Below are 16,558 nucleotides of genomic sequence, written 5' to 3'. Positions count from 1 at the left end.
GATGATGCAATAAAGTCATGAATTCCCCTTAGAAATGTAGCCCATACAATTCTTTACAGTGGGATGAAAGTCTCTTCTTTCATTTAATCATTCCAGAGTTAGAAGACACTGAGACAATCTACATAACTGAATCGCGATGTATACCTATGAAAGTATGCAGGGGTCATCGGAGGTCCCCAAACCAATGGTACCATAAAAGCGTTAAGTACGTTCAAGATGGATCCCAAAACAACATTAAAAACATTTTGTTGTTATTGCAGCTGACAAATGACAGTAATTCCTGCATTATTCATGTTGATCTTAGATCACTAACTACAACTAGACTGTAAGTAATTAATATGAATTATGTATGGTGTATAATGTACTATATTAAGTAAAATTACAATGTTTATAGGCCATTAACTATAAGATGCAAGGATTCAGATTGTGCAGTGTATTTGTAACTTGCAGGTTTCAGCAGGTGCACAGTAGCTTTAAGGTATATGTCTTTGAGTATACTGATTTGTAGCAGCATCAAGAGCATAAACACTAAAAGTCAACAATGCAAGAGCTTTCCTTAACTATGTTATGTGAAGAAAACAGATGAGATGAATAGTGAAGCAAGAAAATTACACTTACCTAAGCAGACCCAAACATGGCTGATGAGGAGAGTAGCTTGATGTTTTGAGACTTGTAGTGTTACCTACAACAGCCTGAAAACACAACAGGTTCAGTGTAAGAAAACGAGTGGTTGGAAACATGCACATACCTTTACATAGTCCTATAGTCAGAGTGAACTTACTAACCAGTGCAGAGAACCAGTCAAACCACAGCTGCAGGTCAAACTAACACGAAGGTCATTCAAAGACAATATGTAAATAATGAACAATAGCTATGATTGTTAACAGTTTTAAGAATACTACTTTATTGCCATAAACCCTGTACTTTGGCTGTAATCACACTTAACCATACTTTCAAATTTTCAGTAGAACTAGTCATCTCTATAGTGGTACATCAGCTAACAGCTCTTCTGTGTGCAAAGGTGGGAAAATGTCACTTTCGTCCAACTTCCACCCACTAAAGACAACAGGTGTTACAATAGAGGAAATATTCTTAGAATTATTAACAATGATAACTATTGTTTTGATCATTCTTTACTACACTTAAATACTTCTTAAGACTCCTCTACATCTATTACATCACTGCACAAATAGCTACAGTGAAAAGCAAGTTCTGCCTCTCGTACACTCCCAGTATAGTTGACAGTAAATCCTCATTATACCCTCTTTAAGACTGGTTCAGGTCAATATCTAATACATTCACTTGAAGTATCTTTATATTCTCATAATGATTGTCTTCAAACCATTCAAAGACATTGTTTTACTAATCAAAACTCATTGGGACCTCACTTCTTGTCTTTCTCAAAACAATTTTAAAATCATTTCCTCACTTTGATGAGCATTTCTGTTTGTAACCGATGACAACACTTCCGGTTCATGATGTCACTAATGACATCACTTTCTGTTGTTACAAGGTCATACCTGGTCTCATTTCTTTTCTGACTGGGAGGGAACTTTCGGTCTTCCTGTTATCAAATTCAAACTGATCGCTACAAGTAGTTCCTCACAATTTGTTTCACTCAGAAACTCATGGTCAAAGGTGTACAGTCTTCGGAAGCTGCAGGTGAAACTCCTTATCTTTTTCGGATTTGTCTTTCATGATATGAACCATCTTTTAGACAAGATCAGTTGAGTTCAGTAGCAGCCAGATAGAATGTCAGGGTACATATTGCACATATGAATGGTCATAATGATCTACCTTGGGTCTCAGTACAGGTATAGTCAAATTCTTGTGACCCAAAGGGCCAATAGTTAAAGGATTGGCTCATGGCCACAAGGTCAGTAGACTTCCATCTTTATTATGAGTGAGGCTCTAGAAGTCTAAGGCATGCAGTGATCATGCTCTTGCAATGGGCATGCCTTGGGCATCTCCTGACCCACTTCATCTACTCCACTGGACAAACCTGTCACATCTGTTGTCATAAATGAGGGAGGATGACAGTCTCCAAGATCCAGCAATAGCTGAGGAGGTAAATACAACCTGGATGGTTTAATTTTCTGCAAGATAATTTCCAGGCTGTGAGATTAAGACTGGAGGATTTGCATAAAACATGTCGAATCTGGGATGACGCAGAAGATCTCATCATATCAGAAGTTGGCAAGGATCTTCCATCAGTAGAAACGAGTCTCGGATACCATAGTCTGTTTGACCAGATTGGAGCAATCAGAATAATGACACAATCTGTTTGCTCTAATATTCTAAATGTCAAAGTGAGAACATGGAGAAAAGACATAAGCGAAGAGGCCTGTCCAGTCAGATAGTGTACATGACTGACATAAATGTGAAGATGATGATTTTGTGAAGTCACAACCATGTCCAGGTGAAGAGTGTCCCACCACAACGTAATCCAGGCCAGGATCCATGTCCAGGCGTGAAGTCCATTCTGGAAACACAATCTTCCCTCACAATCTGCTCATATACTTAACTTTTTTGGAATAGGTCTCAATTCCACCTGGCAGTAGCAGGAATCTGTCAACGTACATAGCAGAAAAACTTCCATTGTTAGAGAAGGAGGACTTCTCTTGTTTCCCGAAAATATTGGGAATGCAGTGCAGAGAACTAGGGATCTTCATGACATGAGCTCCAAGAGTCAACCAGAGAAGGTATGGATTTAAGGCAAGTGGTAAAGATATTAGACTGGCCAAAGAATGATCTTGATAAGCATTGATCCAGGATTGTACATGGCTCAACTATAACCTGTCTCTGTATGTCTTTGACCAAAAAGATGTTAACATGCTGAGTAAGAACATCCCAACTGAACCAAATGTTACGTTGGAATCAGTGCCTTGTTGATCATTAGGGGAGTTGAGGTAAAGCAATCCCAAAGAGGACATTGAACAGAAAGAGGACTCAAGACCCCATGTATATGATGTCCTTTATGAGCCTAAGTTCCCATTTGGATGGATGAATGAGGAATCCAAGACAAGTCATGAGTTGGGTCAAGAAAATCTACTCATCCAAATACCCAGTTGGAGATGGGAAAAACTGATAACTAATGCTATTTCCTGGTAAACAGCCATGGTGCCATGGAGATTCCAAATGGAAGTATTCAGAACTCATAGTGGTGACCATTCACTACAAAGGTGAAATATCTCTGCAGTGAATCAGTTCATGAAGGTAAGCATCCCAGACATCAATGCTGAATTTCCTTACCTGAGAGTCCATTATAACCACCAGACAGATACCATCTGGATTTTTGTTTTAGAGAAGGTAGTAGGAAGAATTTGTAGAGGACCTTAATGTACATGAGTATCCTCATGTTGTCACTGTAATGGAGTTGATAGCCTTTTTCAAGCCTTTCCCAAATAGCCCAAGTTCAGCTATCTTTGTGCCTTCCAAGTGGAATCTGTGAACAAAAGGTTGTAAGACTGTCTGCAGGTAGCAATCACGGGGATCCCCATCAGACTCCTGTCTTGAATTGACACCAACTGGATCCCCGCTGCTTAGACTTGGACAAATGAAGGAGTTGATGTTGTTTGAAAGACATCTTTCTCAAGGGAATGCAGTTCTTTGAGGCTGGTTCATGTAAAGAGGAATCCTCAGATTGGTTCTTGGCCAGCTGTACTGCTGACCCATTTCAGCATCTCTACCTTCTAGCTGGTTGAGGATGACACATCGGCAGAACTGTCAGGAGGCAGAAGGTTGGCATGACTCTGCCTGTAACTGTCCTCCATGTAGCCTCTTGGCCTTCTTCTGAGCCTGATCTGTATCAACATCTCTACCTTCCTCTGGCTGGTTGACAATAATATGTCCGGAATAGTGTATGAAGGCCTTACGGCTGTGGTGTTGGTAGAAGACAGATAGGCATGGCTGTCTGTAACTGACCGCTTCTTGACCGGAACAGTCTTCTATACCTATCCATTGAGTACACACTTAGGCATGCTAACTTGAATGTTGGTCACAGGGTCAGGCGACAATGGCATCTAGGGGTTAGTAGGTTCATGAGTGAGCTGGAAGAGTCTTCTGCGTTTATCTGTTGAGTACAGTCACTAAGAGCTGCTAATGTGAATGTTTGTTGCAGTGTCAGGTGACAATGTCTAACCAGGGGCTAGTAGGCTGAGATGTGGGTTGAAACACTGGGAAGCCATTTTCTACATCTGGAAGAGCTGGGGATGTCATAAAAGAGTTCAAAACAAACACTACCATATACTCAGTTAAATGTGCCCTTATAAACAGTAAAATAAACTACTTCTAGTAGTATGTCTATTGAACTATTTATCTGAAAATAACTACAATAAACTTGAATCAGTGTGTCTACATAACCAGGTGCTTGAGGGGAGAAGCTACATAGGCAATGTTAACTCATGCACACAAGGGAAAGAAGTGAGGTTTTCCAGCTCTTGCGCAGGGGAGAGCTGTAAGCTGATTGTGCTAGTTACTAGTTAGGTATGGTTGACCTTGAAGAAGGTTTTTGTTGAAAATCTGAAATTTGGGTTTTTAGTATTACTGCAGTCAAAATACAGATTAATGGTAATGATGCATTTTGAGGCATCAATATTCGTAACAATAATTTGTTTTGCCTTCCCATCCAAAAGCATTGACAACAGTTTTTGAAACCTGGCAAATGAAACAGAATACGAAATTTACACTCCAGGTACTTAATTCCAAGTAAGAAAACAGTGACGCTTATCCCAGTAAACTATCCATATTCAGACATGCCAATTTCATATCGATTTCGGTGAGATATACATGTCGATTAATTCAGAAATGAAATTTAACCAGCAAACACATTCAACAGACCAAAGCAACTGCATTTATGAGAACTGCCAGGTTCTAGCTAACAGTGCCATATGTATGTTACATGCTAACTTTGATGTCTCATTTGACGCTGACTGCACATCAAGGTTTCATAACTGGTTCTGTTTTTACCTTGTACATTGAGCATGTGTATTCATTTCCTGATAAAATTCATTTTAACAGCAGCACAAAGCACCTTGCACAATATCACACACTAGTAATTGGGGTTTGACCTTGGCCTAATTTCCATGTCTAACTTGTGCAAGTTGCTAACTTTCTTCAATCTCAATTTGAATTTCTTCCAGACAATTTGAGTCATTTTCATGCCAGAATTTCATTAAGCTATCAAAGAGTGAGCTACATTGAAAACATAGGGAATTTCATAAGCGGATCTTTATGCTGAGGACACGCTTTTGACCTTTGAAAATAAGTGCAGGCGACAACCAATATTTTGATATCCTGCCTCCTATATTGAATCTTGCCAGTTTAATAGGCACTCCCGACAGAGACCTCTTCTACAGCATAGGAGTCTTATGTCAGATTATTCTTGTGGACACTTTTTCACTAGTTACCAATATTGTCGCTTTAAAACATGTAATTGAATTTGAGCCCAGACAAATCCAGTTTAATTTGGCTAGCAGGCGAGGAAATCCCGGTAAGAGCTTCAACATACAGCTGATATTTCTGAGACAAACCATATTTTGTCTGCGCAAATCCGGATAGAAAAACCTATAATTGAATTTATACCAGACCAGTTTTTCACTCTTTGCCAGTGGTAGGTGACGTCTGCTATACAAGGGATATCTTACAAAAGGCATTTAAACCTCAAACAGTGTGGTTTAACCCCAGAAAAATGATCTAATGTCAGTGCAAATAAGCTGTTATCAGCTGTAATAATGTAGCTCCCGTTATCATTAAGTCAGAGCTACAGTCAGGGAGATAGTGTTTACTCCACTATAATACATAGCACCGACAAAATCAATATATAAAACACAGCCAGACAAAAACATGAGCATCTCTTCAAATAAAACGTTTTAATCCTTCAAACTGTCATTAGCCACAACGCTGTTTTTCTTACATAGGAGACGTCTTGTTCACTTCTTTGATAAGCCGATTATTAGTGGCGGAGCATGAGAAATATCAAGGTCACAATTACTTCAGATTATTGATGTGAAATGGTTTCAAATAGTGGTAATGTTAATATGCCATAGTCTGAAAAAATCCGAAATGGCTCACAGGAAAGAAAAATCAATAAAAAACACTATGTATATGAAAAGATCAAGCTTAAAAACGTCTGAGTAGAAATCCTGAGAAATGGACACTTATGTCTACTGAATATGTCTGGCTATGAAAGAAAATATTTAATACCATAAGATTTTTCAAGATGGCTAACAGGAGGCCATATTGAAACTGACGATCACTCACATTGATATAAAGATGTTTGTTAAAGAATAAGTATGGAACAGTTGCAGTACTGATGCCCTTTACCCATAAAAAAATGTTTTATCGCAGAAAGATTTCACCTCATTGAGGTATTATGCAATCTGTTTTAACACAATTGGCGCCTTATACCATTTCCCATAACCTGTACCAAAAGAATGGCCTCATAAATCTAAGAAACAAAGCTCGACAAATGAGGCTGATGTATCGTGAACCAATAATTTCTTTTTCAGCTTGAAACTGAAAGAAGAAGTTTACCATAGAAATGAAATTACTTTTAATGGACAGAATTCATATATCTCCATTGAGAACATTTTCAGGAGACATGGGTAATTCATACAAAGTCACTGGTATTTCCTCCTCTTAAACTACTACTTTGCTTTTTCCATTTTTCATTTGGGAGATTACCATTGAATATCAAAACCGTACAGTAACATAAGAACAGCCCTAAAGTTCAGACACAGAATTAAAGCATTCATTTATCTCATGTATGCAAGTGGAGTTTCCCATTAACGTCAAAACTGATGGCAACATATAGTTACCCCAAACTATTCTGACAATAAATACGATATTGTAATTTTGATAACTGACAAAGCAAAGCAGAGGAGATCACAAATAATGCTTACAAAACAAATATTTGAGTCATTTTGGCTAGTTTTACACTAAGCGATGTCAAAGTTTGGAAATTTCTTGACAAATAAGCTCACCGTAAATGCTAACAGAGTCGGAATCAGGATATTTTACCATAATACAATGCATAACTGGGCAAGGTCTCAACTTTCTCTTCTTATCAGTGTCACAAAAACAGCCTCTTTACCATCAAATTCTATCAATTTCCATAACATATTGGATAATTGACCGACATGATCAAATCATTTGCAAGCTTTGTTAACTTTAAAACATGTCTGGATTGTTTCAAGTTCTGTTTCAAAAGCAAAAACACAAATGGAAGACTAAACACAGGTTGTACACTTTTCAAATATTTCAGACAAAAAATGTGTGTTGTATTTGTGCAAAACTCTGATCAAATATGTCTGACTGGTGAGCTGTGTGTGGAGGCTATCCTTATGATCACATGTCAAATAATGGTATTTTGTCAGCGATACTTGCATATGCTTGTCAGACAACCCTACGGCTCGAGGGACATCGCTCGTGATGACAGACGCCATGCATTAATTAGTCAAAGATGATCTCTAGACAACCTCGGCTCACACTGTTGGATATTTTTAACAATGTCTGAGCTCAGTGAAGCAATGGTTAATCAAGTAATTCTATTTTTTCTCTTTTTTTCCCATCTGTTGAACATTTATCTATGCTGTTCCCAGATTACATGGCATAAAGCCTATAAATACATGGTAGGCACAATGAAGATCTACTTGATAACAGCCAATCATAGTCTAAAATTTGGATTCTAACCTGGACTTGATGTTCACTGTGGCATGATACATAAGGGGATTTCTGAGACTCATCACTGAAGAACAAATACATGAGGACAGAGGTTGAGGCAACTAAACAGAGGACTTCTGATCTTAACTATGAAAGATTTAGAGAGGGATCATAAGAATGAACTATAATGACTGATCCAGTGGCATATGAACACATTTGAAAAGATCCCCAGTTCAAACTGCTGGCAGTGGAACTTAACTTTTGATGAACTGCAATGATATGCATATGTAAAAGTGTGTTCCAATGACCAGTTGCTAGAAGCAATTAAAACATTTTTAAAATGAGAAATATTTGATCAATTAAACAACTCAACTAATTGAAAACCCTTCCACCAGTTAAATCAGTTGCAGTTGGTACATCAGTTCTCTGACCTCGTGATGTTAATATACTACCCATCAAAAGTTTAGACTCACTAGTGTAAATGTAGCCACTTACTTGTCCACTGTTCTAAACTAGCTTTTTGCAAAATATTCCATACTGTTTAAAGGTACTGTTTAGTTATGAACTGGTGTATTGTAAAACATATTCGTAACATTGAAAAGATTATTGTCATGAGTTCAGTAAATGATTAAAATCTGTGAAAATTGGCGAATTCTTAACAAAACTTTACACCAAAACGAATCTGTTCACATGCACGACATTTGCTCATGCCTTTCGCAATTTGAAGCATCATCCTTGTGCAATTCATCTGCATAAGGTTTTCAGTTGGTTCCCCCAAGTTGGTGGAGAAATTCATCTTCGATGTAACCACATACATATACATAACATATAGTGAGTGCTTTAAGTGAGTCTAAACTTTTGATGGGTAGTATACATCAAAACTTTCCTCAACAAGCTGATGGACAAATCAGTGTGTTCCCACATTCAAACACACAAAAATCATGTCTTCCTCAGCTGGAATTTGAAACAACATCTGACCAGCACTCTTCAATTGTAATTAGAGGTGGTGGGGGGTTTTCATGATCAGGCAAAATATTTGAAAGAAGGAAGGCTTTTTTACCAACTAAGAAATACTAGAGGGAAAAATAGATGTCCCCATGAACATGAATTTTCAAAACAATCAGTATTTCCCAACAAGACCATCCAAAGAGGGACAACCTAACCATCAAGAACATTCACTAAATAGCAATCAGCTCTGATTTTCAAGAACACCTTCAGTAGGTTGTCCATCTGATAGTCAAGAACATCAACAATAAGAGAATCAGTACTAACATTCGAGAACACCCAGACTGAGGACCTTTAAATTACTGATAAACAAATGCAATGTGAACCAGCTCAATAAAAGAACTACAAAAAGCCAATGCTCACCTAATCTCCTTGAAAACATTGTTTCATTCACCAGCCAAACACTCAGACACAAAATATTGTCAATGGCATAATCTTGACCAGAGCAATTGACTACCATTGAAAATATTCTGAAACAGATCATTATCTTCCTTGAAAATGAATTCAAATATGCATTATGTGCAAGGTTATCAATTCAGGTATCAACTTTTTCTCTCCCACAGACTTTACATTACATATTCAAGTCAGGAAGTGCATTAATTTGACACTATGATACTATTTAATACTCTAACTGTGATAATAATAGACATTCTATGGCAACATTACACCCGGCCACAAACCAAACATTATATATCATTAGGGCAATTTTATGATGATATTAAACATGACAGGTCTTTCTATAGCTTAGAGCTTGAGCAAGAAAACTTTCAAGACATGTCTTATGATTATTACCTTTCTGACTCCAAATAGCCAACAAGAAATATTGACTGAGTGGCCTGAGGCCTTAACCTTTTTTCTGCTGATAAAAAAACAAAATTTACAAGCATTTGCTTTTAGTGTAAGCTATTTTCCATATGGGACAGGTCTGATCCCAGAGAGGTGGAGTGGTCTGCCATTGCTCATTTGGTGTCCCAAGTGGCCGTTTGCATGAAGTGTGATAATGACCATGTCCGTGATAACTGTGAACATGTAGTTGGCACATTCCAGGAGATGAAATGTTTGCTGTGTATATGTAAGCTCATGATAGGAAGACCTAACACATGTCTCGCTACATCTTAATCAGTGAGTAGAGATTTCATGAATAATCGATGTCAAATACAAGAGGAGACACAAAGGGACTAAGTGGAACACCCAGATCTTTATCATCTGCCAGTAATCCCTCCTTCTACAGCTGATTGTATCTTTTTCGTGACCCCATGCAATATAATTGCAAAGCTAACCAATATCATTATTAAGGGATTATATGGGGTCAGCGCATTACCCAAGATAGACCACAGCGACAACACCTTCTACAAAAGGCCATCATATTCATATTCAAATTCCATGTAAAATCCAAATAAAGCTCATTTACTTTCAAAATTCACATTACATCAGGGGTGATCAAGCTTTTTCTTTTCTTCATAAATAATTCATTTTTCATTACAGGATACTGGGACTTATCTATGCTAATAAAATTCAGGAGGGATTTCAGGGTTTTATCAATTCATAAAAGCTGGCTAGACTGCTCCTCAAAAGTGATATGATGTTCAAAAGATTGTACAATAATGGCCTTTCAAACTTTGAAGTATAATAAAAGCAGAATCGACTAGACAAAATGCTTAAATCCAATCATTTTTCCGTTAGGTTTGGGCCATTTAGAAATGCTATCAGGGGCTATTTCCCTTTAATATAAATGTTAACTTGTAAACAGCCTAAAGACAGTCCACAACAGTGGCTCTACTTAATTCATTGATGTGGTCACTGATTATTTATGATATCGGCACCAAATTGAAACTGCGGAATCAATATCCCTGTTTGACTTTGAAGACAGGACCAACTTCTATACATGCCTTTCCATCTTTTCACCAAATCCTTTCATTTCAGTCCCCAGACTACCATCCGATCAATTTATTTTAACACATTCTGGACAATTTTATCTTCTTCGAGTCAAGGTATTCCCTGGATAGAATCAAATTCCTTTCTTACAATCTAATTGAAAAATAAACAGTAACATTTCTGAAGGGCGGCTAAACACTTTCCCACTAAATCATAACATTGCCACACATTTTACTGGTGAACTTACTTTTGTTCTGGCGATAATATTTACAGCCTGACATGGATAGAATCAATCATTTTAATGCTGTCTGAACATTTACATCAGATTACAATTTATGACAGTTTTATCAAGCAACACTTAAAAGTTTTCGTCTGTACGAATTGTCAGGGGTATTGGCTGTGGATTTAGTGAGAAGATGGTAATTCTATTTTCTCACCAAACAATGAAAGAAATCTCCCTCATGCAATTTGGCCAGTTATTGGGCTAATTGAAGATTAAACACGAACACATAAAGACTTTTATACCTTCCATGTTTGCAACACTGTTGTTACATCTTCAAACTAATCATCAATGTCAACAGTTTTTTGGACTAATGGGCTAACAGTGAACTCACATTTCCTTCCAGGGTATTTAATACATTTTCTCACCAAATATGTATATTTATGATTCTAAAGTGATTATATTGTCAAGAGGGCATTTAAGTTCACATGTACATGTTTTTCCTTTGCTGCCCTTTTAAATGAGTGTTACATTGGTTCATCCCAGCCAATCTTCGATCAAATATTGGGTGGGATTCATACGACAGATTTGTATAAACTGGTTGGTTTTGTCTGCTGTAAATGCTATGAGATTTACCAAATCATTGTTTGATTGACAGTGTTATATTTTACAAGATTTCTAAAGCTCAAAAACAAAACAAAGTTCAAAGATCTTCTCTTAAATGTGTGTTTTTCACTGACCACTTGATGTATTACTTTATGAAATGAACTCTATGACACACAATTAAAAGACTAGATATCACTTAGCGAATGTGTTTAAAGAATTTCTACTGCCACTGAAGCTTCCAAATTGTTCCCTGTACTGACCATCTAAGGCATGTATATAATCCTTCATAAATGATCATTTTGAGCAAAAAGAAAGATTCATCACATCATGAAGAATATAATTTTTCATTTCCAAAACATCAAACCTGCAGTTGCAACTTTTTAATATTATAATGGATATCACTGAAGTAGAAAAAAATATACTTCACTAATAGTATTTATCTGATTAAATCTTACACAGTATAAAATCACAATTTCTGCAAGAAGCATGAACACATGCCTTGGCAATTTAATCACATGATCATGGAAAGTGTTTTGTTGCTTTATATAAATTCATGTCATCGTTTTGCAGTTTCTAGATATATAAGTCGAAAAATGTGGTCAAAATTGAAAAATAAAACTTTGAAATCTTAGAGAAGTGTTAGACACTTGAAAAATGAGAAATCTATTTCACAGCCATCCAACAGTATACAAAGACTCCTTGAAGTGTTAAACCAAATTCCTTGAATGAAATGAAATTTTTGGCACTGACATGTAAAAAAATCTTTCAATTTCAAAGGGATCCAATTAATTTGATGTTTCTGTAGAATTCCATTGTGTGTATTGCCCCACACAATAACGAGGGTACCTTGATGTAAACAATGGCTAAGCTGAATACTATTTCACAATAGTGACCAGTTTTGAAGGAGACTTCCCTTAGTCCAGTGGCCGCAAGGTATGTGTCTTTATGCACTAATTGAGCATATTGTACACCAGCTTGTCCTATTCTTGCTTGGAGCATGTGCACTAATTGCTAGTATAAGGACTTGGAAGTCTTCTTATCATGGTCAGTTTGACAGAGTTAATTCCACAGAATGCTTTGAAAAACCTACACTTCATGTGCCCTGTTTTTCATAGAGTTCACACTTCACTTGTAGCAAAATACTTCCCAAACTATCAGCTTTCCCTTAGGACAGCTCAATCCAGTTGGGTATTCTATCTTCAGTTCCAAAAACACAAATGACATAAAATTTAATGTAACAAAACCCCATTTTGGCACCTAAAACCAACTCAGTAAGGTCATTTATCATCATTTTCTTGTAATAAGTGATTGATGTAAAATAGGAATCAATTCCAAAGAGGCTTGTCAGCTGGCACATACACAACACTTTTCTAGTTGACAGCAAAAACTAGTTCAGTTTATTCCTAGGAAGTCAAGAAGCAAATTGTTGCCAACTGACATTTTTCTCCCATCATGACACACACATTCTCCAAGTAATACACTCTGACATCAAACCACAAGACTGTGCCTGCACACAAGCTGATTTTGTGGCAGGCTAAAAAAAACCTCTGTCACATTTTACTTATTCTTAATCACATGTATTAGAGTCCTGAATCTTGGAAGGCAGCAACTGGGAGAGCTCTGATGCTGTAAATGTCAATTGAATTTGTATGTGGTGGTACTGACATGTAGCACAGGAATATATGCAATATGTAGGCAATGTATCAAACACTCAAGAGCTTAAAACGTGATGACGGAGCTTCCTCACTCCAACACATGGAACAGGTAAGTGGATCTGGGACACCAGTCAACTCCTACTACTTGTAGCAAGAAATATGTATGTAGACTTGATTGGTCTTTCCTTGGATTGTATGTGTGCAATATCCTCCACTCATGTAGTATGTTCTTGGCATGGAATCAGATGTTAAGATTCATTTTCAGACACCTTTTAGTTTGTGCAGTGAGATTTTTAGCTCCTAGATGAGGGGTCTTGCATGCTATGTGTATATTTGTCAGACAGAAAGTATGTGTAATGCGTAAAATATGACAGCAATCTTATATGATCAAGTATGTGTATCCTAATTAGGTTTTTCTCAGTAACCAATCTGTCCATAGACTTGGCAAGGTTCCTTTGCACATATTTTGAAATAACCCCTGTAATTGAGGAGAGGATAGAATTGCATATAAATATGTGTAACATGATAGTGTAACACATGTCTAATTTCTGTAGTATGAACAAATGCATGCTGGCAAACTATAAACAGTACCTAAACCTTTAGATAACTCTAAAAGTGATGAATAAGCAAAGAAGATATTACACCATATGTTCAGAACACTGCATGCTCTAATCCAACTGCATGTCCCCAATGCTACCAGACAAGTCATACCATTGCATTTACATTTTCAGTCTCAGTTCTCTTACATCTACATGATTTCAGACAAACCTTACCATTTATATATCTGGTAGAATGCTGAGGACTAAAGCTGCTTCCACAAAGAAAAACACACAGATTTATACACATAGGGTTTGGTTTGTACAAAACATATTTAATGTAAAGACACCTTAAAGAGAAACGTTACAAATCAGAAACCTAAGAGAAGAAATTCACATGTGTTGTTTTAGGCATCCTACATTTTGCTTGACTCTCATAACATTCATTTACATTTTCACCTATAAAATAACATGTATATCTTCACAGATTTAGATGTACAAATTTGTTTGAGAAAAATATCTAAAGTAATTTATTTGTTTTCCGTAATGACATTCGTCAAAGCTGTTTCTCAGTCTCACCAGCTACATGATGCTACTACTTATAAGTAAGAGTGTTGTCACATTTGTTAAATTCCTTAACATTTGCAAGTGATGCTACTGTCATAGAACTTCTTCAACAAACAGACTTCCAAGTGTAATGTGGGTCACAAACCCTTAACTTTGATGACACTTGGCACCTGGTGTGTAAGCCCAGAGTAGACAGAGGATAACCAAGAGATGCTGCAATACATTTTCAAAACAGCTGATGCTTTATTCCTACTAAAGAATGTAGTCAAATTGTGGACTTGACACAGTACATTTTGTCGTCAGTTATACTTAGTCACAGTGTATCCATTCTACCTGTAGCATCTCATTTACTGGGCTGTGGCTATATCCAAGTTATTTTTGCTGAGTCTCATTCAGAGGTTACGAGTTTTTGTTGTTAGAGTTTTGCACCCACCGTCTCTTGACAACACTTTGAATCATTTTATTGTAACACATTTACCCAGAGATGAAGATAATTTTGATATTTCCTTCTTTTCTGAACTTTATTAAATACACCATATAAGTGGTCCATTAACAAAGGTTCATATATATAACATTCGGTAGTGCACTGACACCATGAAAACATGTTGAAAGAAGAAAAAATATGCATCATGCTCACATTTTTCAAATTTGGATGAAAATCTTTTAATTAATTCATTGTGACCAAACAACCAAGGAATAAATGGAACACTTATTGATCAATGTCATAAAAGACACCATAGTGACAATCAAAATCAAGCTTTTATTGTTTCTACAATGAATAAAATTAATCTTCATAATACTGATACACTTTCATTTCTTTTCAGAATTATACTCAAGCCAAGTCACGCTTCTAACTAACCGCTCTGTTAGTGGTAAGTTCATTCACTTTCATCCTGTTCACAACATAAGAAAACTTTAGTTCAGCGACAACAGTTACGTTTTAGAAAAGTAAAAGTTATACACTACACAAGCATTCTTGACATTTATTTGCCGATTTCATTACTTTTGACACGGGAGAGACTTTCTGCTGATCATAAACCAATCTTTTATATCAACTTGTATCACAGTTCTGCTAACTCCAGGTTTCAAAGTGTGGGCTTAAATGGCATGGCATTTCACATCACATGTTTACATATTACACAACCTAAAATGTAAGCACCTGTCAGTTCCCACAAATGATTCCATCAGCATCTGTATTCCAATGTAAGATATCCAGTGTAACTGTAACCTTTTAACAAGAAAACATCCAACAAATTTTATCAAATTTAGAATTCATCCTCCAACTGAGCTGAATATTAAGACAACATGTAAGCCAACAAGGTGCCAATATAAACTTTCATGAAGGTATTTTTTTAAAATCATATACAATGTATAATGTTATTTTCTTGAGCAAACTTTAAGTCAAATTTTGGCATTATCATTCATTCCACCTCACATGGCTATCTACCTCCTGAGAATGTTAAAGGAATTGTTCACACTATCATAACTGCTATAAAACTGTCTGTAAATCAAGTCTTTTTTTCTGAATGTCAAATTGCTCAACATCAAAAACATGCATAGTATGTTTTCAGAAAGAGATGTGTTTTGCTAATCATGTTGCTTTGTAAAAAACTGCAACTGCACTTTGAAATCCTTGGCAAACTAAGTTTTGATATTTGTGTTAATTATTGTTTTGGAAGCAAATACATCATAACTTTCAGATACATCTATCTTAGCTTAAGCAGATTTAGGAGGGGGATATCATCAATTTTCAATTATTCATTTTTCAAAATGTCAAAATGTTAATTGTTACAATTTTTGGTGACATGTGTGCCAGGTTTCAGCTATATAAGTCAGTTGAAAACAGGAGAAACTATGCAGACAATGTTGTATGCAAAACTTGCTTACAACAATAATGAATAAACACATCATGACAGTCCCTCAACTAACCTCTTTAAAACAGTGCCAAATATCTGACCCTAATATTAACTACACATTTCCAAAATTGCATAACATTTTTAACAAAAATGACAGACAACAATCATAAATGGCTTTTTCAGAATGCATGATTGCCATATTGAAAATCAGATTTGATATTGTTGAACAAATTCACATGTCATCATTGGCGGAAACAAGCATGTGAAATTCAATGGTTTCTGAGGAGATGGTGTTTACAATGAGAGGAAATACATTTTGTGATACTGTAAGAGCATGGCCTGAACTGATTCTGTGGTTGCCTGGAAGATTATGTGAAACGAAATACATTTTGAGATAGTTTAGGATCAAGTGATAAAGTGAAAAAAGACTGTAAAACTTTAAAACACATGTGTTGAATCCAACTACTAACTACACATATACCAAATTTCATTCCACAATGAAATGGCTGAAATAGGGCTAAACCAAGGTTTCCAGTCTTACTGATATTCAGATATGACCCTCTTTAACAGTGGGGA

The 16,558-nt window shown here is 36.4% G+C and overlaps 1 protein-coding gene across 5 annotated transcripts in view; it reads right to left on the bottom strand.

The window, feature by feature from the left end:
- The window catches only part of LOC124292558 (caspase activity and apoptosis inhibitor 1-like), a 224,676-nt gene that overhangs the window by 164,647 nt on the left and 43,471 nt on the right, over positions 1-16,558 (bottom strand). For all 5 annotated transcript variants that reach the window (XM_046729695.1, XM_046729698.1, XM_046729694.1 and 2 more), the window contains one exon: positions 619-692. The gene's annotated coding sequence lies outside the window, so the exon portion shown is untranslated. The remainder of the gene's footprint in view (positions 1-618; positions 693-16,558) is intronic.

This window comes from Haliotis rubra, unplaced genomic scaffold (assembly GCF_003918875.1).
Source record: "Haliotis rubra isolate DU_JTF1 unplaced genomic scaffold, ASM391887v1 Scf52, whole genome shotgun sequence".
Taxonomy (NCBI): Eukaryota; Metazoa; Mollusca; class Gastropoda; order Lepetellida; family Haliotidae; genus Haliotis; species Haliotis rubra.
Note: the sequence above shows the minus strand (reverse complement) of the source record. Positions and strands in the feature narration are given on the sequence as shown.